The 25,492-nt window shown below is 48.0% G+C and overlaps 1 pseudogene; it reads right to left on the reverse strand.

Moving 5' to 3' along the window:
* Positions 1–23,179: 23,179 nt before the first annotated feature.
* Positions 23,180–23,400, reverse strand: LOC126008159 (uncharacterized; annotated as a pseudogene).
* Positions 23,401–25,492: the final 2,092 nt, after the last annotated feature.

Below are 25,492 nucleotides of genomic sequence, written 5' to 3' on the forward strand. Positions count from 1 at the left end.
TGAGCACAGGAGTAACCCCTGAGCATCAAACGAGTGTGCCCAAAAACCAAAAAAAAAAAAAAAAAAAAAATGACTTTTGAAACAAAAAAAAGTCAATCGAAAATCTGGGGTTGTCTTATAAGCTGATTATATCGTTTCAATATGCCGCTAAACGAAAATTATCTGAATATTGCCACGAAACGAATTTTCCAACTCGATCCTGCACCAATCACTGCAAGGCTGCTCGGACCCGCCTTTCTAACTCAGCCAATCCAAGCAGGCTTTTGATGCATGCAAATTAGACAATGTTCTGTACCGAATCTACACTGTCAAAAGCCTGCTCAGATTGGCCAGAGTCAGAGAGGAAGTCTATGACAGTAGAACCTTTGAACCTTTGCTTGTTGTGATGGGCTCACTGTGGTACATGCAGTTGCAGCACAGGAACGTTCTGTCTGATACAGCGAATATAGGCCTAAACCTATGTTTTAACTGCAAAATTAGGGGGTCGTCTTATACGCCGGAAAATACGGTACTCCTGGCTGGGGGGACCATATGGGACACCGGAGATTGAACCCAGGTCCGTCCTGCGTTAGCCACATGCAAGGCAAACACCCTACCACTGTGCTATGGCTCAGATCCCAAGAAAAAATAATTTTAAGAAATGCCACAAAGAAATGGGAGGAGAGATGGCGCCCAGGTTAGGAGCACAGGAAGCCAGGGTTAGGGTTCCATCTCCAGCACCACAAAGCCCCTAACAGGAGCAATGCCTGAGGACAGAGTCAGCAAGGGCTCCAGAGCACCGCTGGATGTCTGTGTGTGCCCTCTCTCCCCATATATACAAAGGTTTTTTTTTTCCCTCTTTCTTTTGACTCGGTAACACTGTGTACATGAAACAAAAGTCAAGGGCCAAGGAGACAGCTTAATGGGCTCAGCACATGCTCTCCATACAGGGGACACAGATTTGATCCCCAACACCCATATGATCCCGAGTCCTTGCAGGATGACTCCAAAAACAAGCCAGGGATCACCCCCTGCACACTCACAAGACACAATTAAAAAAAGAAAAATTCAAAAGGTGTAAAGCAGAGTGAGTGGGCCAGAGATATACTGAATAGGACAGAAATAAGCTGGATGCCTGCATTTAGTCTCTGTTATATTAGGTCCCCTGAACCCTTCCAGGAGTAATCCCTGAGTTCAAAGGCAGCAGTGTTCCTATCAGGTGTGGCCTTAAAACCTAAAGAAAAAAAATAGTAAATTAGGGTTATGGCTTGAATATGTGAAGTCCTAGATTACACCCTGCATCTGGGCATGCATACTCATGCATCTATTTTTGTGTGTTTGTGTGTTTGGGTCACACCTGCAGCGCTCAGCGGTTACTCCTGGCTCTACTCTCAGAAATCACTCCTGGCAGGCATGGGGGACCATATGGGATGCCGGGATTCGAACCACCGACCTTCTGCATGCAAGGCAAATGCATTACCTCCATGCTATCTCTCCGGCCCCACACTCATGCATTTATTTAAGGGCTAGAGTGATAGCACAGTAAGCAGGTAGGTGCTTACCTTGCACATAGGTTCAATTCTCAGCACCCCAAATGATCCTCCAAACACCACCATTCCTGAGAGCAGAGATGTGTTGAGTTACCCCTGAGCACTACCAAAGAATGCCCACCCCCCACTAAAAGTCTATTTAGTTAAAATTTTTGTTGTCCAGACTCTAGTCCTCTGTTCTTGTGACATCTTGTGTGTCCTTTTTTTTTTTTTTTTTTTTGGTTTTTGGGCCACACCCGGTAACGCTCAGGGGTTACTCCTAGCTATGCGCTCAGAAGTCGCTCCTGGCTTGGGGGACCATATGGGACGCCGGGGGATCGAACCGCGGTCCGTCCAAGGCTAGCGCAGGCAAGGCAGGCACCTTACCTCTTCGCCACCACCCGGCCCCTTGTGTGTCCTTTAAGTGGTGGGAATGTTGCACTGGTGAGGGGGGGTGTTCTATTTATGACTGAAACCCAACTACAATCATGCTTGTAATCATGGTGCTTAAATAAAGATTAAAAAAAAGTCTGTCACTGGTTGTGAAACTCATCTTCTGCAGTTCTTCGAATAGACTCCCTAGCTCTAGAATGGTTGTTACGTTGATAACATAAAATTGGCTAAGGAAGAAGTATTTGAACCATGAAAGGGCACACTTGTACAAACTGTGCGTCTTTCTCTGGTAAATTGGCTATTTTATTAGAATCTAAGACACTGTGTTGTGTTTAGGGAAGCAGGGACTGTTGATGAGATCAAAACTATGTTCAAGAGCTATCACCGTTACTGCTATTTCTCTCTCACAGGTGTGCTGGAGTTTGCCAGAGGGTACATCACATATAACAGCCTCAAAGACTGAATACAGAGGCAAAAAAAAAATTCATCTTCGATAGTCATAAGTTAAAGAGAACTGCAAAAATATAAGCCATACCACTTTTTCACTAAGATTATGGGGGGAAGGACTGTTTTCCAAAAGTGCTATTGATGGGGCCAGAGTGTTAGTACAGTGGTTGCCTTGTACATGACTGACCCAGGACAGACCTGAGTTCAATCCCTGGCATCCCATGTAGTCTCCCAAGACTGCCAGGAGCAGTTTCTGAGCTCAGAGCCAGGCATAACCCCTGAGCGCTGCCGAATAGCCCCCCAAAATAACCCCACAAAAGTGCTATTGAGGGACCAGAGCAATAGTACAAATGGGTCGATTGCTTGCCTTGTACACACATGACCGACCCAGGTTCAATCCCCAAGCATGCCATATTGTCCCCCAAGCCTCACCAGGAATGATCTCTGGGCACAGAACTAGGCATAAGCCCCAAGCACTGCCAGGTATGCCCAAAATTCAGGGGTAAAAATCCTGTTTCTTAGGCTAGAGAGATATTACAGAAGTTAAGGTACTTAACTCACCATCATCTAATACCTGCCACTACATATGGTCCCGGGAGCACAAATGGTTGAACCCTGAGTACAAAACTAAAAGGAGCAAGTTTTGATTGACAACTGGTGTGATTCAAAATACTAAAAACAAACAACAAATTTCTGTTTCTGTAGCTGGAGAAATAGTACAGTAAGGTGGCTTGTTTTACAGACCACTGACCCTGGTTCAATCCCCAGCCTCCCATATGGTCCCCTGAGCACTGAATTCCCACAATAGCCTATCATGAAACTTTTGTACAAGGGAGAGTCCCAGGCTCCAGGCAGTGCTATGGTTCAAGCTAGATCTTGCAGGACAGAGGTTCCACAGAGTCAGTGTGTGCAGCTTCTGGGGAGCTACAGTATCCTCATCTAATCCCTAACACTGCCCAGACAAGGCTCACACACGATGCTACCCGCTTACTGGGGGGACTCTGCCAGCTGCTCCAGACCCTTAGTACTATACCCTGAGCCAGAGACACTGTCTTCTCATTTCACAAGTAAGCAGTTGAGGCACAGACTTAGAATCAATAGAGCTCTCAGAGATATTTCATAGGTGTGGGCTAGAGGTTCAGGAAAAGAAACAGGCTCCAATCTTCCAGGCAGAGAGGCAGCCTTGTCTTCCACCCTCAGGCAGTCAGGCATGGTTGGAAAAGCTGGGAGGGTTGAGATCAGCTGACAGGAGAACCTTTCTACAGGGCTCACATCGCACCAGGCAGGGAGCACAGGACAAGCATGAAGATGGAACCTGGGCCCTTTAATTGGAGAGGAGTTTGGGTAAAAACCAGAAGATAAAAGCACCAGGAAGGAAGGAGCAGTCAGACCCCAGGGCTAGAAGATACTAGGGTTTCTATAACAACTATATCAACATCTAAAACAGAGGCCAAATGCCACTGCTGTGGAGATGGGCGCTAATGGTTAGAAATTTGTGATCTTGGGGCTGGAGCGGTGGCACAGGGTGTAAGTTGTCTGCTTTGCTCAAACTCGCCTAGGACGGATCGCAGTTTGATTCCCCCACCATCCCATATGGTCCCCCAAGTCAGGAGGGATTTCTGAGCGCAGAGCCAAGAGTAACCTCTGAGCATCACCAGGTGTGGCCCCCCAAAAACAAAACAAAACAAAAAAAAAAGAAAAAGAAAAGAAATTTGTGATCTGGTGGGGCCAGAGTGATAGTACAGCAAATATAGCATTGCATGTGGCCAAGGGGAGTTTGATCCCTGGTATCCCATATGGTCCCTCAAGCACCACCAGGTTCCTGAGCACAGAGTCAGGAGTAAGCAGTAAGCACTGCCAGATGTGGCCCAAACTGCCCCTACTACCGCCCCCAATTAAATTCGTGATCTGAAAACTAGTGAGTTATGTTTTTTTTGTTTGTTTACTTGTTTTAAGAGAGATTGGCTAGGAAGAGCTCTGAGGAGCACAAACCACCCAAGGGGATCACAGTCTCCAGCATGCAAATAATTCATTCCCCTCAGGTCTATCTCCACCTCTACTTTCAGCTTTGAAAGATTTAAATTAAATCTTTTCAGCCTCTTGCAAAGCCACATACAGCTAAAAATCATAACGAATAGTCATAGCAAAGATCAGAAGGGCAGGGAACCCAGGTCAGATGTTTCACCTGGCAGCTGGTTTTAGATTTAGCACAACCAGGAATTAACTTAGGTTCAGGTGGAAAAAGAAATTCTGGGAAGAAGACTATCTGCAGAGTAAATGCCAGAGACAGTCAATTGAGTAGGATCACTTCTGGCTACTATATGATTCCTCCTAGAGAAAGTTAAGGATCCAAGTCCTAAATATCTTCTTTCTTTTTGTTCTGCTCTGAGGCCAGTGGTACTACCAGTGGTAGTGCTGAGGGCCTACTCCTAGCTCTCAGCTCAGCGACCACAGCGGTGCCTTACCTGCTGTGTTATCTCTCTGAGCCCTCTGAATATTTTTTTAACATAAATGTATGATTTCAAGACCTGTGGACAAAAATAGCTAAGCAGTAATTTACATGTAAAGATTCAGAATCAATTGTTTACTGCAGAGCTAACCAGTTAATAATAACATACTTCAAAATCCATTGGGGATATCACAACTATGTAATTAAAAAATGCTATAAAGCAGTTAGAAGGAAATATGCCAAATTGTTAATTACTTCCAATTAGGATTTAGATGATCTTCCCTTCACAGCGCTCTCTACTTCCCAAACACTCTACAGGGAGCAAGTTGTTGATAAAGAAAAACTCTAAAAGCGTCATCTGTATGGCCCAATAAGGTTATATTCTAAACTTGATGCACGCCTAGTAACAAGCTCTGAGAATATACAGATACTCCTCGCTTAACGACCGAGTTCCATTTCAACCACTTGGTCATTAAGTGAGGAACTACATGTACAGTATACAGTAGTACAGTATATGCATAGTACTTGACAATACAGTATTCTGAATCAGTAAAATAACAAGAAAGATCAAGCTGAACACTTCCACTTGTTTTAATTTGCATAGGTTGTGTAATTTACACACAGTACTGCAATATATTACAGAACATAAAGTTAATAAAGTAGGTACATTAAAGCACCAGAAACCACAGTACTGTACTGTAGAGTGTACAAGATGGAAAAAGGATATTTAAAATAAAATTACGGGGGGCCGGAGAGATAGCATGGAGGTAAGGCGTTTGCCTCTCATGCAGAAGAAGGTCATCGGTTCGAATCCCGGCATCCCATATGGTCCCCCATGCTTGCCAGGAGCGACTTCTGAGCCTGGAGCCAGGAGTAACCCCTGAGCACTGCCGGGTGAGACCCAAAAACAAAAATAAATAAATAAATAAATAAATAAAATAAAATAAAATAAAATTACGGTGAAGAGATGGTCGTAAGTGCGAGCGGTCGCTATACAGGTAGGTAGTTAAGCAAGGAGTTTAATCAAATTACATAATGTTTTAGTACTTAAAATAGCCCAACTATGGGCCCGGAGAGATAGCACAGCGGCGTTTGCCTTGCAAGCAGCCGATCCAGGACCAAAGGTGGTTGGTTCAAATCCCGGTGTCCCATATGGTCCCCCGTGCCTGCCAGGAGCTATTTCTGAGCAGACAGCCAGGAGTAACCCCTGAGCACTGCCGGGTGTGGCCCAAAAACCAAAAAAACAAAAAAAACAAACAAACAAAAAAAAATAGCCCAACTACAACCACGTTTGTAATCATGGTGCCTAAATCTATTATTTTAAAAAAAATAATAAAATAATATTTAAAAAAATCCAAATATTTAAAATATTGGTACTTTTGGGGCTGGAGCAATAGCATAGCAGTAGTAGGTTGCCTTGCACACAACCAGCCCAGGTTCAATCCCTGGTATCCCATTTAGTCCCGAGACTGCCATGATTGATTTCTGAGTGCAGAGCCAGGAGTAACCCGAGTGCCAATGGATGTGGGCCCCAAAAATAAACAACAATATTGATACTTTAAAAAAAACAAAGTAAGGGGGCCGGGCGGTGGCGCAAAGAGGTAAGGTGCCTGCCTTGCCTGCGCTAGCCTTGGACGGACCGCGGTTCGATCCCCCGGCATCCCATATGGTCCCCCAAGCCAGGAGCGACTTCTGAGCGCATAGCCAGGAGTAACCCCTGAGCGTTACCGGGTGTGGCCCAAAAACCAAAAAAAAAAAAAAAAAAACAAAGTAACGGGCTGGAGAGATAGCATGGAGGTAAGGCATTTGTCTTGCATGCAGAAGGTCAGTAGTTCGTATCTAGGCATTCTATATGGTCCCAGAGCCTGCCAGGAGCGATTTCTGAGTGTAATGCCAGGAATAACCCCTGAGAGCTGCTGGGTGTGACCCAAAAACAAACAAACAAAAAAAACAACAATGTAACGACACATCATTGAGGCCTTTGTAGTTCATTTATGCTCCTAAAGTACTCCTGTATGTCATTTAATGAATTACTCCTATACTTCATGAATGCTCCGGAAGAAGGTACTTAGCCGATGGACAAAGCTCAAAGAACTGAAGTGCTATATGTAAGAGGCCAGGGTTCAATCCCTAACACTGCAAGCTTCCACCCTCTGCTCAGAACCTGGTGATGGTGCTACCATCACTGCACACACACCACACACACCAAGCACACACAAGGAGTTAGAGAAACAGCACCAGGGTAAGGTGCTTGCCTTGTACCTGACGAGCCCTGGGGTTCCATCCCTGGCACCAATATGGTGGTGTCCTGAGCGCTTATCAGGGGTTGGCCAAAGATAAAATGACATTTCCTGATGGGCTTAAAGACTCCCTCAGTGTATTTGTCTGATTTCATTTTGCCAAAATAAATCGAATTTCATGGAAGAGAGAAAATCTACATCAAACTTTCTGATCAATGATGCAAGCTGAAGGACCGTTGAAAGCAGCATTTCTCAGTCCTGGGATCTTTGGTACTCAGTGGGGTCCAGGATATTCTAAGGGAGCCATTGGTGAAAATCGAGTGATGAGGGTCCAGGGCAGTTACCATATTTCCTCCCTAGGAAGGAAGTAACTTGGAAGGCAGTTAAGGTGTTAATTGAGTAGGCTGATAAACCCAAGAATCTGCACTGGCTGGGGATAGGGGGGCGGGGGAGGGGGGGCATTCTGTGTCCCAAGACACACTGAGCAGAGGGCTGGAAGGGGCCCTTTCCTGCTTCCCCTAAACTCAAGCCCTTCTCAAGGTTGACCAGCTGCAGAGTGAAGCAGCAGGAGTGCAGGTTAAAGGCCAGTAAGAAGGCTGGGTAGCTGCAGGGAAGAGCAGGCAGGGGAAGAGGTTGTGGGGGCGGGGTCACTACAACAGTAGCCAGAGGTTTCATACAAGGATCTGAGAAAGTCTGTGTTCTGTTTTGTTTTATCTGTTTTGGGCCACACCCTCCGACGCTCAGGAATCATTCCTGGCCAACTCAGAGGGCCATATGGGATGCTGGGAATTGAATCCAGGTTGGCCGTGTGCAAGGCAAATGCCCTACCCATCCAGGTGCTATTGCTCCAGCCCTAGTCTCTGTGTTCTGTGTCAGAGCCAGATGTAAGACAAAACAGCATCTGCCCAGGGCTGCTGTCTGTGACCCTTGGAGATTTCGGATAGATAGTGGCAGTGGCAGAAATAGGAAGTTTTCAGGCTTCCTGAAACCTCAAGGCTCAAATTCCCACAAAACAAAAAATGGACCAAAGGGCTCTGGCACTTGTTCAGTAAGTCCTGCCCCAGCCCCTGCGGGGATGAGCCCAAAAGTCTAGGGAGGTCTGTGGGATCTTCTGGAGAATGGGAGCCCCACAGCTGCCACCCACAAAGAACAAGTTCAAGCCTTCTGAAGGCAGAGCCACCAAGACAAAAGGATTTCAGAAATTTACTCAACCTTACTGTGATGTCACAGCTGCCTCCCCAGGGTAAGATATTAGGCCTGACTTCAACAGGTCACATCAACTTGATTGAGTGGTAAAGGCGCTTTCCAAGCAGTCTTTAAGGAGTTTCCAAACCACCCATTCAGGTAGTTGTTCAATTTCTGGCCCAATGGTACCAGAAACCACTGGAATCAATCCCAGCAGCCCCAAGGGAGTGGGTTTACAGGCAAAGTGATGCTAGGAATCTAACTGCAAAGCAGCATGTGTCCCTGATCGCTGTGCTCTCCCCAGCCCCAAGCCATGCTGATATTTAAAATATGTGACCCAAAACCTAAAACAAAATGATCAGTAGCTTTCATTCTCATGGCACAATCTACTTCTCCCATGTTAACCCACACAAGCCTCATAGCCCTCTTATTCTGAAGGCAGAGAGCCATGGTGTCCTGTAATCTGTGCCTGACAGGATTGAAGGGAGTGGTGCTGAGAGCCAGATGAAGAAAAAGAGTGAACAGGAGCACCAGCCTTATTCCAACATTTCCAGAAGAGCAGAAAATGAGGGCCAGAGAGATAGCTCAGCAAGTTTACATTGCATATGGTGGGCCCAGGTTCAATCCCCAGCATGCCTCCTCAACACTGCCAGGAGTAAATACAAAGTGCAGAGTCAGGAGTAATGAACATTGTTCAGTATGCCCAAAAATCGAAAAACAAAATAAAGAATTAAAAAAAAAAAAAAAAAAGAGGGGCTGGAGAGATGGCATGGAGGTAAGGCACTTGCCTTGTGTGCAGAAGGTTGGCAATTTGAATTCCGGCATCCCATACGGTCCCCTGAGCCTGCCAGGAGCGATTTCTGAGCATAGAGTCAGGAGGAACCCCTGAGCACTGCCAGGTGTGACCCAAAAATCAAAAAAGAAAAAAAAAAGGAGAGCTGGAACTGAAATGCCCAAGGGATTGGCCAAGGCTGACCCAGCTGGCCATCATCATATCTCCCCTCTGCTACCATACATCCACAGTTTACCAGGCTCCAAAGCACAAGCAAGTCACCTAGGCTAGATTGATAGGCTCTAAATCCAGATTTTCCATAGTTTTGTTTTGGGGTTACACCCAGTAATGTTCAGGGGTTACCCTGGCTCTACTCTCAGGAATCCTGGTGAAGTGCAGACCATGTGGGGTTCTGATGATCAAACCCAAGTTGGCTGTGTGCAAATCAAGCATTCTGCCACTATACTATCTCTCTGATCCCTAGCCCCCGTGTTTTTTTGGTTAATTTTGGGGTCATACCCGGCAGCACTAAGGGGTTTTCCTGGCTCTGTGCTCAGAAATCACTCCAGGCACAGGTCCCCAGGCACAGGGACCATATGGGATGCCGAGATTCAAACCAATGTAGGTCCTGGGTCTGCAGCTTGCAAGCAAACACCCTACCGCTGTGCTCTCTCTCTGGCCCCTCCCTAGCCCAGCTTCTTAAACTGGGTGACTAAGTGCTAACTGAAAGTGAGGGTAGCTAAAAAAAAAACCTTACTGATTTGTTTTAAGGGCCAGGGATATAGCTCAGTGATAAAGCACGTGTCTTGAACAAGACCCTGAGCAATATCCATGGTACCATATGTAATGGTATCATGTACGTTTACATGGATGAAATGGAGTGTGTTGTGCTGAACAAAATGTCAGAGGGAGAGAGATAGATACAAAATCTGCATTCTTGGGGATGGATAGATAGCATGGAGGTATGCCTTTCATGCAGAAGGACGGTGGTTTGAATCTGGTATCCCATATGGTCCCCTGAACCTGCCAGGAGCGATTCTGAGCGTAAAGCCAGGAGTAACCCCTGAGCGCTGCCGGGTGTAAACCAAAAAGCCAAAAAGAAATTTTTGCATTCATTTGTGGAATATTAAAAAAAAAATAGTATGGTCATAATATCCAAAGAAAATTGAGACAAGGGCCAGGAAGGACCAGTCCCTGGTAATAAGCTCACCACATATAGTGGGGGAAGAGCACTGAGGGCAGAGAAGGGACCACTATGACGATGATAGATGGAAATGATCACTTTGGACAAAAACTAGGCCTGAAAGGAGATAAAATGATATGCAGGATACTCCTTCACTAACAATATTGCAAACCAGTGTCTAAAATGGAAAAAAAAAAAAAAAAAAAGAGTGAGAAAAGAAAAATGTCTGTTACAGAGGTAGGCAGGAGAGGACAGGGATGAGAGTGGGAAATGTGCGATGGTGAAGGGTGTTGTCATTGTATGGCATTGAAGCTACATCATAAACACCTCTGTAAGTGAAAAACGAAACAACCCAACTGTATTCTAAACAACCTTGTAACCACGTTGTTTAAATAAAATTTAAAAAAAAGATCCCTAGTACCAGAAAAAAATTGTTTTAAATTTTTGTTTGCTTTGGGACACTCCTGGCTTGGTGCTCTATGATCAGTCCTGGAAGTGCTCAGTGGACCATGCTTGAGTAACAGGAATTGAATGATAAGCCCCAACATGCAGAGCATGTGCTTAGTATAATGAATTCTCCATCCAGCCCATTTTAAATTCCTATAAAATGTATTATGAGCAGAGCCAGAAAGACAGCACAGTGGCTAAGATGCTTGTCTTAAGCATGCGGCTGGCCTGGGTTTGATGCCCACATCGAAGATGGTCCCCCAACTACCACCAGAGTGATACCTGAGTGCAGAGCTATACGGAGTAGCCCTTGACCATCACTGGGTGTGGGCCAAAACCCCAACCCCCTGAAAAGCTTATTATGAGCAATATTTAATTTGTATATCTATTTTCTTTTCTTTTCTTTTTTTGTTTGTTTTTGGGCCACACCCAGTGATGCTCAGAGGTTACTCCTGGCTATGTGCTCAGAAATTGCTCCTGGCTTGGGGGACCATATGGGACATGGAGGGGATAGAATCGCGGTCCATCCTAGGTTAGCACGGGCAAGGCAGAAGCCTTACCCCTTGCACCACCACTCCAACCTCTCTGTATATCTATTTTCTAAGGCTCTATACACAGAGGTCACATAAACATTTCTCAAGCAAAAAGGTGTCACAAGGGGCTGGAGAAATAGTATAGCAGGTAAGATACTTGCCAGACGCATGGCTTATACATGTTCCACCCCCAATATCCAAAACCCACCAGAAGTGATCCCTGAGTACAGAGCCTGAGTCCTTAGCACTGCTGAGTGACACACACACACACACACACACACACACACACGGAGCAGGGGCCTGTAGAGATAGCACAATGGTAGGGTGTTTGCCTTATACGAAGCCGATCCAGGATGGACGATAATCACGGCATGCCATATGGTCCCCTGAGCCTGCCAGGAGCGATTTCTGAGCGCAGAGCCAGGAGTAACCCCTAAGCACTGCTGGATGTGACCAAAAAAAGGGGAGGAGGGCACGCTGGTGGAGGGGGATTAAGGAGGTCTCCCTGTAGACTTCAGAGGCAGAGTCCAGGAAGGCCAGGAAAAGCCCTGCTCCAAGTGCATTCTCCTATGCATGGGCAAGTTGCTTCCCCTTCTGATTCTTTCTTTTGTAAAAGGGAGCTGAAAATACTACTCTGCTTCAAGAACTGGTGAAAACGATGGAGAAGAATATGCCGGGCACACAGCACTCAGTATGTTACCTATTATACAGGCAGAGAAAAAACATGCTTAAAGCACTTTTTTTAATTAAAAAAATGCAAAATTAAATAGAATAACCAAAAGCTTGAGAAGCTTAGGAACTTCCCTTCCAGTGTAGAAAACAAAAGAAGTGGAAAGGGACATGAGTGGCATTCCCCCAGGATGGAAGAATGTTCACATGCCAGCCTCTCAGAGGGCCGTGCTCAGCTCCTGAGCCTGGGGGCTCTCAGAAGCCAGCCCTCTTGGCAATAGCACCCTGCCCATGGGACTCTGATGGGCATGTTTGCAATTTGTTTTTATTTTTAGACACATCTGTAAATGCAGTTTGGAAAATAGCAGTTCTCAATAAACCAGGGCAATTTTCTCCCAAGTTTTTCTAAAGCTGTAATTGTCACTGCCTGTCTTATTTGGTCAGAGCACAACCACTGGCTATTCAGGGGGCATCATGACACTGCAGGCAGGCTAGGAGACGACAGACCAGGAATGCAACAGATCCAACCCTCCCAACCCTTCTGGAGGGGCCTTTGTAAATAGGACCAAGGGAAGAATGTCCCCACTGAAGGACTCTGCGCCTGAGTTCTACTCTGTTTTCTGTAGCAAGGCCCAGCAGACCACATGAAGTCTGACCTTGGCAGCCAGACACTCCCTGGATGAAGGGAAGAAAGGAAGGAGAATGGGAAGAAGGAAATTTGGAAGGAGGTAAGGAGGAAAGGGGGGGAAAGGAAAGGGAGAAGGAAGTTGGCAGTGCCCAGTAGCTGCCCCCATGTGACTGCCTGCCTAGGTTTATTGACTAATTTCCCTGGGAGGTATAAGCTGACACTTCCCTGAACTTCCCACTTTTTCAAGTGTAGTCTGGCAGCCACAGGAGTGCATTACAACTGAGCACCCATCCTTTGCTTTATTCACTCCAAGCTCAAACCAGCAGACCAACACAGTAAAAGACCAATGAGTGACTTATTCAATCACACAATCAATGCCCTATGTGTGCTGATAGAAACTTACTGATCAGTGTTGGCTGAAAATTACATGAGGAATTGCTACTAGGTTTTAAATTAAGAGACAACCCCTAGGGGCTGGAGAGATAGCATGGAGGTAAGGCGTTGGCCTTGCAAGCAGAAGGTTGGTGATTCAAATCCCAGCATCCCATATGGTCCCCTGAGCCTTCCAGGAGTAACCCCTGAGTGCTGCGACGTGTGACCCCCCCCAAAAAAACAAAACAAAACAAAAAAAAAGACACCCCCCCAAGCAGCACTAAAGTGGCTGAGGTGCTTCTGGACACCACAGGGCCCTCATAGCACAGCATCTTCAAGCACCAAGGGTGTAGATAACCAAGAATCATAAAGAAAATTTGAGATGGAGCTGGAGAGATAGTACAGATAGTAAGGAGCTTGCCATACACTACAATGACCCAGATTTGATGCCTGGCACTACAACATGAACCACCTGGGGTCACCCCTAAGCACAGAGCAAAGAACATCCCCCAGCACTGTTAGATGGGACTCAATAACCCCACACCTTCATAAAGAAAACAAGAAACAATCAGAAGATAGGTTCACTTACAGAGACAAATAGCCTTCCTTTCTCAGGATTAAGAAGCTAAAGTGAGGGGCCAGAGAGATAGCATGGAGGTAAAGTGTTTGCCTTGCATGCAGTAGGATGGTGGTTCGAATCCTGGCATTCCCACATGGTCCCCCGAGCCTGCCAGGAGCAATTTCTGAGCAGAGAGCCAGGAGTAACCCCTGAGCACTGCCGGGTGTGACCCAAAAACCAAAGAACCAGAGCACCATTCCATGTTAGGAAGCTTGCCACAAATGGCAGAAGAGTGCAGTTAAGGCAGACAATGATGGTTGGTGATGATCACTCTGAACAAGAATGAGTGCTGAAAAGGGATAAAGAGATATGCACGATACCCTTTCATAGTAATATAGTAAGCCAGTGTCTAAAAGAAAAAAAAAAGGAAGCGAGTGAGAAGAAAAAATGTCTGTCAGAGGCAGGTAGGGGGATGACAGAAGGAAAACTGGGGACATTGGTGCCAGGAAATACGCACTGGTGAAGGGATGGGTATTGGACACTGAATGACTTAAACTCCTATTTTGTACTTTGTAACTGTATTTCACAGTGATTCAATAAAATAATTAATTTTAATTAATTAAAATGTAAACATAAAAAGCTTAAAGTAAATCTTATTTGAAAGTAAACAAAGAGTCAGATAGGGGCCAGAGAGATAGCACAGCGGTAGGTCGTTTGCCTTGCACGCAGTTGACCAGGGATGGACCCAGGTTCGATCCCTGGCATCCCATGTGTTCCCCCAAGCCTGCCAGGAGTGATTTCTGAGCACAGAACCAGGAGTAACCCCAGAGCACAGCCGGATGTGGCTCCCCAAAAAAAAACCAAAAAAATAAAGAGCCAGATAGAGAGCACAAGAGCTAAGACAAATACTTGTCTTGCTTGCTTGCTTAAAATGATCCCATTTCAACTCTAACACAACATATAATCAATCTTCCAGCACCCTGAGCAGTCTCTGGAGTAAGCCCAGAGCACTGCCTGTTATGGCCCAAAAGTTAAAAAGGGGCCAGAGGGGCTGGAGCGGTGGCGCCATGGTAGGGCATTTGCCTTACACGCGGCTGACCTAGGATGAACCATGGTTCGATCCCCTGGCATTCCATATGGTCTCCCAAGCCAGGAGCAATTCCTGAGCACGTAGCCAGGAATAACCCCTGAGCATCACTGGGTTTAACAAAAGGGGGGGGGGGCAGCTAGGGTTTTTGCCTTGCACGTGGCCAACCCAGGTTTGATCCCTGGAATCCCATGTGGTCCCTCGAGCACTGCAGGAATGACCCTTAGCTTAGCGCCAAGAGTAACTCTTGAGCACCACCAGGTATGGCCCCAAAACCAAATTAAAAAAGTAAATATAGGGCCGGGCGGTGGCGCTGGAGGTAAGGTGCCTGCCTTGCCTGCGCTAGCCTAGGACGGACCGCGGTTCGATCCCCCGGCGTCCCATATGGTCCCCCAAGAAGCCAGGAGCAACTTCTGAGCACATAGCCAGGAGTAACCCCTGAGCGTCACAGGGTGTGGCCCAAAAACCAAAAAAAAAAAAAAAAGTAAATATATAAATAAGCTTTTCTCTGAAACTCTGATGAGTACAGTAAGTCCTGTACACATGGTAAGGGTATAGTTAGACCCACTAAAAACCTACAGTACTGCACACCACAAGTGTGCCTCACATGCAGGCTCATCCACACATGTGTACACACACACACAGAGTGAGTGGTTTGGGAAAACCTGGCCACTCTATGACTGACCAAGCAGAGGTGAATCACCTCTCCTGTGCTACACCGACAGACTGATGCTTTCGCAGAGCACTCACAATTGGCAGGATCAAGTCACATGCGGCAGGCAGGCAGTCCCAGAAACCATGAGAGCTCTGGGCTGAAATAATGATCTGCAGGAAACAGTGAAGCACCAGGAGGCGGAGAAGCACAGTAGTCCAAGCCAGAGAGGGAAAGAAACAGCAAGAGAGCCAGGTGATGCTCAGAGCACAGGCTTTCCACTCTGGGGATGGGAATTTGGAATGACTAAATTGTATATTTCTTTTTTTTTTTTTTTTTTGGTTTTTGGGCCACACCCGGTGACACTCAGGGGTTACTCCTGGCTATGTGCTCAGAAGTTGCTCCTGGTTTGGGGGACCATATGGGACACCGGGGGATCGAACCGCGGTCCGTCCAAGGCTAGCGCAGGCAAGGCAGGCACCTTACCTTTAGCGCCACCGCCCGGCCCCTAAATTGTATATTTCACTACACAAAATTTAAAATGTGCTCTCTGGGAGGTGGGGTATGCAGTTCAAATACCTATTTCATGGGTGGTTACAACCTTCCCTGTAACCACCATGAAAAAGATACAGGGCCAGGGAGATTCACAAAGTTGACCCCGAACTCGGCCCCAGATGTCCCTACTGCCTAGCACTGCCTAGGTGCTAACCCCCTGAAGCATTCTATCCCTGAGCCATAGCACACAGATCAGTCAGGTGCATGCAGCATAGGGCAGGCCCCTTTTCTAGAGCTCTGCCTGGGAGTCACCCACAAAACACAGGAAAATATGCAAATATCCCTCACCCCAAAGATTGATTCTACAGGAATTTACTTTTCCTAAAAGCATATCCTCCATCAGCGGCACAAATACTCTAACAACTATGGCTCACCTATCCCAAAAGTGCACGCCGAAACAAAACGCTACACCCCAGCCTCCTAAACTCTAACACCACATTATTTTTGTTGGTTAGCCTGCAACCCTATTGATTCCCTTAAATATCATGAGTATCTTAAAGTTTTTCATCACAGGATCAGCATAATTCATACAGTAGGTTTGGGTCATGGTCTGGAATGAGAACAAGGGTTCGGGTACTTGGCTTGAATTGCTACCAAACCTGGTTAAATTCTTCCCTGGCACCGCAAATGTCTCCCCAAAACTTCCTAGAGTGACACTGAGCTCAAAGCCTTTGAATACCAACAGATGTGGTTCTAACATGCCTGTCCCTCAAAAGAAACATAGAGTGGCAAGATAGAGCAAGGTTAATCAGAACATTGCCAAACAGTGTGGTATTGATGCTTTGAATCCAGTAACACATCTAGTCCCCTACCCCACCCTCAGCCCAATGTGAATTCAAGTTCTGGCAGGTGCTGTCACTGAGCAATTGGAGCAAGTCCTTTCCACCACACAAAAGCAAAAACAAGTTTTTTTTGTGTGTGTGTGTGTTTTGTTTTTGTTTTTTCAAAAACAAGTTTTAAAGAAATTTTAAAGTGTTTCCCTTGTTTCAGAAGCTTGCCATCCTTCTCTAAGTTATTCCACGACATCCACACATTAAAAAAAAAAAAAAAAATTAGGGCCGGGAAGATAGCATGGAGGGAAGGAAGGTGGTTCGAATCCCGGCATCCCATATGGCCCCCCCCCCAGCCTGCCAGGAGCTATTTTTGAGCGTAGAGTCAGGAGTAACCCCTGAGTGCAGCCGGGTGTGACCCAAAAAACCAAAAAAAAAAAAAAAAGTAAATAAAAAATATATATATTAAAAAGTTTCTGGAAGAAATGGATTACACTGGAGCAAATTTTTGCATACAGGAGGCTGAAGCAAGGACAGGTTAAATCCAGATATTGCCAATGAACATAGTGTGGTCTCCATTCAAAAAATAAAATATGAGGCCGGAGAGATAGCACAGCAGTAGGGCGTTGCATTGCACGTGGCTGACCCAGGACTGACATCCAAGCATCCCATATGGGCCCTGAGCCTGCCAAAGCAATTGATTTCTGAGCGCAGATCTCGGAGTAACCCCTGAGCGCTGCCCTGGGGTGGTGACCCAAACACCAAAAATAATAATAAATAAAATTAATTCCATGGGCCGGAGCGATAGCACAGTGGTAAGGTGTCTCATCTTGCACACGGCCAACACAGGATGGACCGGGATCGAATCCCGGCAATCCCATATGGTCCCCCGAGCCTGCCAGGAGTGACTTCTGAGCAACAGAACCAGGAGTAACCCCTTGAAAGCGCCAGATGTGATAAAATAAAATAAAATAAAATAAATTCCAGCAGGGAGTTAGGTTTCACTAAAAGCAAGCCCCAGAGCTGGATTTTTCTCTTCCCAGTTTAGTAGACACTGCTTGCTCATGTAGTGGATGTATAGGAACCAAGTACTGATCCAAAGGGTGAGTAACAAGAAAACATTGTCCTTGAACCAGTTTTAACCGGGACGTGGACCTGTGTGTATATGTTCTAACAGGCTGAGTAAGTGCTTTATGGTTGGTGAGGAGTGGAGAGTATCACGACCTGAAGATGAAGGATTTTAGTTTTGTTAAATACTTTAAGGAGGCACCCTCTCCCACATACCTACATCCAAGGGTAAAAATGTCTTCAAAGGTGCTGGTGTCAGTGCAGCATTTCTGGTCAAGAGCCCTGCATACACCAAAAGCCCTGCCACTCCTGGGAAAGGGCTAGCTGCTAGAATCGAGGAGGCTCTACATTCAAGTAAGAAGGATTTACTGAGCACCTACTAAATTAATTATCAGACGCTGAAGGCCCTAAGGATCTAAACTTAGGTGTGCAAAACCTCAGAGCTGAGGCTTAAAGAGAGCCAAAAGAATCCTGCCAAGGGGGCCAGAAACAGCGATGGGAAACCGGAAACTAGGGGTGGCCGGTTTCGAGAAACAAACGAAACCCAGGAGGTGGGGTTGGGGTCTGCATCACAAAAGAATCTCCTCAGGGCCTTCCTTTATCTCTGGGGATCAGCGGACAGCTCACTTCCGAGAGCCTCAGTTTCCTGCACTTCTGGCTCATTGGCCTTTCAGCGCGGGTCGGGCAGCACCTTAGAACTTAAGGGACTTCGTCGAAGAATGCCGAAAACGTTGAGGAGCTGGGGATGGGAGAGGGTGCTTAAATGAAGGCGCTCAGGGCCCGCCCCGGGTTCGAATCCTGGGAATGCATAAAGGTCCCCCAGAGCAGCACCGTGCGTGATCTTTCGCACAGATGTAGATAGGAGTCAGCCCTAAGTCAACCTGTGGAACCCCTTCTCCCAACATGCCCCCAAAAAAAGTCAAGTAGGACTCCCCAATCCCTAACTCTTCGGCCCTTTTCCACGCAGCATGTCTGTTTGGCCTCGGCGTGTTTTCAACCACTTTTAGGCGAGTCCACCTGAGCAGTGGGACTCGATGACCCTCTGCACAAATACATACACCACACCACACCTTGGGAAGGGAAATTCTTCGCGGCACGCAAAGGGGCCCTCGTCGATCGGATGAGAGCAAAAAAACCAAACAAAAAGAAAAAACCAATTTGCCGTGGGAAGAAGTCCCACGTTGACGAGAGGGGAGGCGGGGGAACGGTCACGAGGGGAGCCGGGCACCCAGGTCGCAGCTGCACTTGCAAGCTCGGGGACCCGGCCGGCAAGGCAAGGCAAGGCAAGGCAAGGCCAGGCCCCTCGGCGCCCGGAGCTGCGCTGAGCACAAGCAGCCCCACCCCCGAAGCGCGGGGCCCGCCTCCAGCTCCTGGGCAGCGGGAACCGCGGAACCACGCCGTGGACAGCCGGGCGGTGGGGAGGGCACGCGGCGTCCCCTGGCGGCGGGGCTCGTCCCTGCGCGGAGGCTCCGGGCTGCCGGCCTCGCTCGCTCCTTCTCCCTCCGGGGGCGACGTCCCCTGCGCGCGGCCCTTCGTGCCTCCGGCCTCCGGCTAGCGCCCCAAGCGCCCCGAGCCCCTTTTCGGCGGGCGGGCGGGCGGCTCTGGGGACCCGCCGCGCTCGGCCGAGTCGAGCACCGCGGGTTCCGTGGAGCTTTCCAGCCGCGCCATCGCGGCGCCCGGCACGGGGGTGGCGCGCGCGGCTCGAGTGGTGCGTTGCGCTCCACGCGCTCCCCTTCGGCCCGGCCCCGCGCGGCGCGGCACGGCAAGGCGCGGCGCGCGTGCTCCTGCCCCGGAACGCCATGGGGCGGCCGCGTTCCGAGCGGGCACAAAGGAGCGCGCGGCACAATGGGGGCGGCGAGGCGAGGCGAGGCGCGGCGAGCCCGTGGGTCGGGTCGGGTCGGGTCGGATCCGGTCGGGGAGGCGAGCGCTCGGAGCAGCCTCTCTCGGCGTGGCGTCTCGTGGCACCGCGTCCCCTTCCCACCCGGCACGGATGTGTCCCGCAGCCACTCTTGGGTCCGGCCGGCCCGCCCCGAGCCGCTCCGCGCGCGCTTACCTGGGACGCGGGGTCGTTCGTGCACTTGGCCGAGCGGGCCCGAGCCGAGCCGGGGCGCCACGTGGGGCCGGGGAGCGACTGCGCGGGGGGCCGGGCCGGCCCGGGGAGGTGCTGGGGGCGCCGTGTCTGTGTCTGTGTCTGTGTCTCGCCCTCGCGCTCTCGGCCCCGCTTTGTGTGTGTGTGTGTGTCCGTCCGTGCGCTGCGCTCTCGCGTGACGTGACGGGACTCCGAGTGTGTCATTTCCGCACAAGGACACCGAGAGCCCCCGCGGCAGTGGCACGCGCCCCCCCCGCCCCCACCCCGCCACCCGCCCCGCCCCCGACGAGCCCCGAGCCCGCACCACGCGGGACCCGAAGCGCCGCCGCCAAGATCCGGAGGGCACGTTCGGGCCGCGGCCGGGAGCTTTGGGGCGCGCAGAGCGCTCTAGCGCCGGGGCCGCCGCCTGGCCGCGCGGCTCCACGTGGGCCCGGGCTGGGTTGCGGGGTGGCCGCCACGCACCCCACGGGCGCCGCCGAACATTGTCCCCCGCCCGCGCCACGCGTCGCATCGCTCCCCGTGCGCAACGGGTTCGGGACCCGACTAGTCGCGCCCAAAGCTGCTCCGGACGCTACTTTTTGGTGCTTGCTTTGCTGCTGGTGCTGCTGCTTTCCGCGGGACGGCTGGTTGGCGCGCGTGCGGGGCGCTCCCCTCCCCTCGACTCGCAGCTCCCCCCCCCCAAAAAAAAAAAAAGCATTGGGGGCCAGCCCAGAGCGCACCCGTCCTCCCCACCCCGGAGGGTTTCCCCGCGCCGCCCCTCGGCACAAAAGCCTCCGCAGAGCCCGGCGCCGGGTGGCTCTCTCCGGCCCCGGCATGGAGAACTGCCCCCCAGTACTGGAAAGCGCCGCCGCTGGCCACTCCCCCGGGCCTGGTGGCCGCCCTGCGTGTGTGTGTGTGTGTGTGTGTGTGTGTGTGTGTGTGTGTGTGTGTGTGTGTGTGTGTGTGTGTGTGTGTGTGTGTGTGTGTGTCTGGAGGCTCCAACTCCGTCCGAGTCCGCCGTCCTCCGACTCCCAGCTCAGTTTTTCTGGCCCAGCTCGGAGCTCCGAAGCGCGCGCGCCCTCGCCCCGACCACGCCGGCCAGCCACCACGCCAGAGCCGCCACGGCTCCGGCTCCGGCTCCGGCTCCGGCTCCGCTGCTTTGCTTTGCTTTTTCTTAAGTCCCGATGTCAAAAGTGAGAACTCGGAAATTATTATTATCCCACGAGCTTTTTTTTTTTTCTTTTTTTCCTTCCTCTGAAAACTTCAAGGGGTGTGGTTTGGGAAGGTCAGGGGAGCCCCACCCATCAGGGCCACCCCTCGACTACTTCTTTGTAAAAAAATAAATCCATCAATAAAGTCAAGAAGAGAGGGAGAAAGAAAAAGTTTAATTCCGTTCATTTGCCAATCGCAGAAAGTCTTAAAAAAATAAACAAGGAGAATTGCAAATGCTCCATCTGCTCACAACCGACTTGGCTGCCATGTGGCCCGGGCCCCGCTCGGCCAGAGACTGGGACTAGGTAGGAGAGATTTTTCAAAGGCAGATGCAGCCTGCGCGCAGGCCGGGCGCGGGGAAGGGTTTGAATCAACGTCTAGTGGACGATTACCGTGTCGTGCAGATCACGCCGAGGGGGAATTTCGTCATGCTGCAGGTTCCTCCCCCTTTGGGGCTGGGAACTCAGAAAGACTCCCGAGACCTTGAAGGAACCTTCTGGAAATGCATCTGGAGAGACGGATCTTCAGACTTGATTGCTATGCAAAATGAGCCTTGTGGCCCAGAGAACCCAGCCATACGTGGGGGTGGGGGAGTCTTTTTTTTTTTTTTTTTTTATAAAAGAATACATACGTGCTCGATGTCATTCAAAACAGGATGATGAAAAGAATGGAGCCGAGATAGAAGCCCTTCAAATTCAAAAGACTTGAGGAGCTCTATCTACATTTAAAATAGGGCGTTGAGAGGAAGGGAGGAGAATGGCTCCCGGGGGCTGGGGGGGGGGGGTTGGGGGCGGGAATGGTTCATTTATACATTCCCTGCCAAGAGAATGGAAGCTCTTGGCTTTCTATTAAGAACTTGACATGTCCTTAGGTCACACACTTAAGTTTGAGTCTTACCTTGGATCTAATGAATGTGACCGTTTTAATGTCTAAATTCCATCTATCAGAATTTCCCAGCAGAAGTTAGGAATAATAACAATTCAGCTTTACATTTAAAAAATAAAATACCACACTTATCTGAAGTGGCTAAAACGTGTTAAGTGATCAGTGAGGGTGTTTTTGTTTTGTTTTGTTTTTTTGTTTTGTTTTGTTTTGTTTTTATGAATAGTGGACTAGATGCAAAGTATAAAACAGGTGGCTGTTTAGCCAGTCGAACACAGTATCAACTCAGGGAAAAATTAAATACAAGTGAAATAACAGTAGTAAATCTTTTTTTTTTTTAATTTTAGATACTGTGATTTACAACCAGGAGTCAACATTTCTGCGTTCATTTTGTTTGAAATCAAAATTTTGTCAAACAATTTTATGCATAAGTAAGCACCCCAGGGCCGGGCGGTGGCGCTGGAGGTAAGGTGCCTGCCTTACCTGCGCTAGCCTAGGACAGACCGTGGTTCGATCCCCCGGCTCCCATATGGTCCCCCAAGAAGCCAGGAGCAACTTCTGAGCGCATAGCCAGGAGTAACCCCTGAGCGTCACAGGGTGTGACCCAAAAACCAAAAAAAAAAAAAAAAAAAAAAAAAAAAAAAAAAAAAGTAAGCACCCCAGGCAAGCTGTGTGCTTAACTGACAGAATTTGACTTTTCAAAATATGTCTCAAGAAACTGCAAGCTTTCCTTGAGTGGAACAGTAAATTTTGCGTCTGGATTTGCCCGATTGGTCAATCTACTAGCAAAATAAGATGTTCCAAATATAAGTTATCAGATACAAATGAAAGTCAATGCTGTCTAGGAAAGGAAACTACCTACCTTCAAAGGGTTTTTGAATGTATGTACAAGGTAAGCCTGTAGAAATGATTACCTAAGAATGTGTCAAGATCTGAATTAAACACCTGAGGTCTATTTGGAAATTGTTGTTCTGGGGTCACTACTGTGCTCAGGGCTTAGTCCTTGCTTGATGTTCCAGCAGTGTTCAGGAGATCAGAAGGTGCCAGACAGGGAAGCCCAGACCTCATACTGTTGAGTCTGGAAAAGAGGTGACTTGATATTGGGGTCCAAGCCAGCTTTGGTCAACTTTAACAATAAATACATGCAAGACAAGTGTGTGGAACCACATCCTAATTCCAAATTTCCTGTTTGTTTGTTTTAACATGTAATTTATTTTCTTTTTTGGAGTGGGAAAGCCATGTCTGTTTCAGGGATCACTCTTGGTAGTGCTTGAGAGACTAGATCATGTAATCAGAGTCAACTCTCTCTCTCTTTCTCTCTCTTTTTCTCTCTCTCTCTTATTTTGGGCCACACCGAGAGTTGTTACTCCTGGATCTGCACTCAGAAATTACTCTTAACAGTGTTGGGGATTGAACCCGGGATCGCTGCATGCAAGCCTAGCACCCTACCACTATTCTATCTCTCCAGACTCCAAATTTCTTTTTTTTTTTTCTTTCTTTTTTTGGTGCACCATTCCTGGAAGTACTGCAATACCAGGTCGGTGAGTGGGATAGACGGAGCAAGCTCCTATTCCATTTCCTAGTGCCAAAAATCTATTTAATTTTTGTCTACAGATAAATGACGTATCAGATGTTAAACTGATAAGATCAGATACTACAAAAAAAAATAAATAAAAGAACAGATACTACACTTGATCCTAGCCAAAAGGCTGAGAAGTGATCCGAACTTCTTAATTAAAAGTGCAAGTTTTCAGGGGCCGGAGAGATGGAATGGAGTTAGGGCGTTTGCCTTGCATGCTGAAGGACAGTGGTTCGAATCACAGCATCCCATGTGGTCCCTGAGCCTGCCAGGAGCAGTTTCTGAGCGTAGAGCCAGGAGGAACCCCTGAGCACTGCTGGGTGTGACCCAAAATCCAAAAAAAAAAGTGCAAGTTTTCAAGATTTCAAATTATAGTAGGTGTGCAGGAATCCCATAAAAATCCTAACTATGGGGCCGGGCGGTGGCGCTCGAGGTAAGGTGCCTGCCTTACCTGCGCTAGCCTAGGAGACGGACCGCGGTTCGATCCCCCGGCGTCCCATATGGTCCCCCAAGCCAGGAGCGACTTCTGAGCGCATAGCCAGGAGTAACCCCTGAGCGTCACCGGGTGTGGCCCAAAAACAAAACAAACAAAAAAAAAAATCCTAACTATACTCAAATGGAAAATTACATAGCCATTACTGATCATGATATATCTGAATATTAAATATTCATATATTTAATATCTAAAAATTAGATTTAAAGGCTACTGTTTATTTATTTACTTGGGAGGTGTGCCATACCTGGAGGTGCATAAGGTGCTTCTGTGCTCAGAAGTGACCCCCCCCCAGGGGCTGGAGCAGTGGCACTAGAGGTAAGGCGTCTGCCTTGTAAGTGCTAGCCTAGGACAGACCGCGGTTTGATCCCCCAGCATCCCATATGGTCCCCCCAAGCCAGGAGCGATTTCTGAGCACATAGCCAGGAGTAACCCCTGAGCATCAATAAGTGTGGTGTGGCCCAAAAGCAAAACAAAAAAAAAAAGAAGTGACCCCCAGTGTGCTCAGGTGGCCGTATGTGGGGTTTGAATCACGGTCCCAAATAGTGTGGCTGGATGCAAGACAAGTTCCTTTCCTCTAGCCCACTTTTAAAGTTTTAGTATTTTTGTTTGTTTTTGGGAGACATTGACAATGCTCATGAATTACTCCTGGCAGTCTCAGGGACCATATGGGATGCCAGGGATTGTTCAGGTCAGTAGCCTGCAAAGCAAGCACCTTACCAGCTGTACTACCACTCTGGTATCCAGGGTTTGGTTTGTTTTTTTTTTTTTAATCATAGATAGCTAAAATATATTTATAGTAATCAAGACAATATTTAAGTAGTATCATTTTCCTCAAGTAGTTAAGTCTTAAAATACAACAGATTTCAATGTTACTTGTGAGACATTTCCTCTTTATTTCTTGGCTGCTGGTTGTATAATTTTGCCAAGTTTTCAAATCCAAACAGAAGTAGATGGCAGTTCTAGATGCCATGAATACTCACAACAGAAAAAGGGGGAAAGAGGAGGGCAGTATAGCATGTATTAACTTTATTAAATAGAACTCTCAGAGAAATACATAAACCTTACTAACTACCTTGCAAAACAGCATTTGGTTGGAAAGTTGAATTCTAGGAGTTTAGTTTTAACCCTCGTATATAGGATCTAGGGGATGGGGATGTGAGGACCCGGAGCAGGTAAATGCCGAACACAAGTCAATTGAGGGGCAATGAGGTTCAACATGAAAAACTGCTGAGCCTTTCTGTGGGAAGTTTTTCTTATGTGTAGAAGAACTCATTTAGAGCCGCTTAAGTATCCATTAAGACCTGATTTTATCTGCAGATCTGGCTTGCACAAGAAAATTCTGCAATAAGAAATATTCAGGAGGGAGCTTACAAACTGTTGCAATCCCACTCTCAATTTCCAGTTTTTTACAAAACAAATGCTAAACCAGAGCTCATTCTTGAGTCCCAAGTGCTGGCTGGAGGCACTGTAGCCACCAGGGCCCCCATGCCCAGAGGGGTGCCCTCAGGCCAGTACTCAGGAATCCTTATTGGGCTCAGAACCATAGTGACAGGCAGGAAGCCAAGAGCAAGGGGAAGCTGAGAGAATAGCCTATCAGAGTCCAATGAAGAGAAAAAATAAGAGACATACACTGCTTAAGTAAATGAGCCACAAATTTTAAAACATTATGTATTTACTTAATTTGTCTGTTTGGGGGCAAATGTGACAATGCTTGGGAATTACTCCTGGCTGGCTCTAC

Source organism: Suncus etruscus, chromosome 4, assembly GCF_024139225.1.
Source record: "Suncus etruscus isolate mSunEtr1 chromosome 4, mSunEtr1.pri.cur, whole genome shotgun sequence".
In the NCBI taxonomy this organism is placed as follows: Eukaryota; Metazoa; Chordata; class Mammalia; order Eulipotyphla; family Soricidae; genus Suncus; species Suncus etruscus.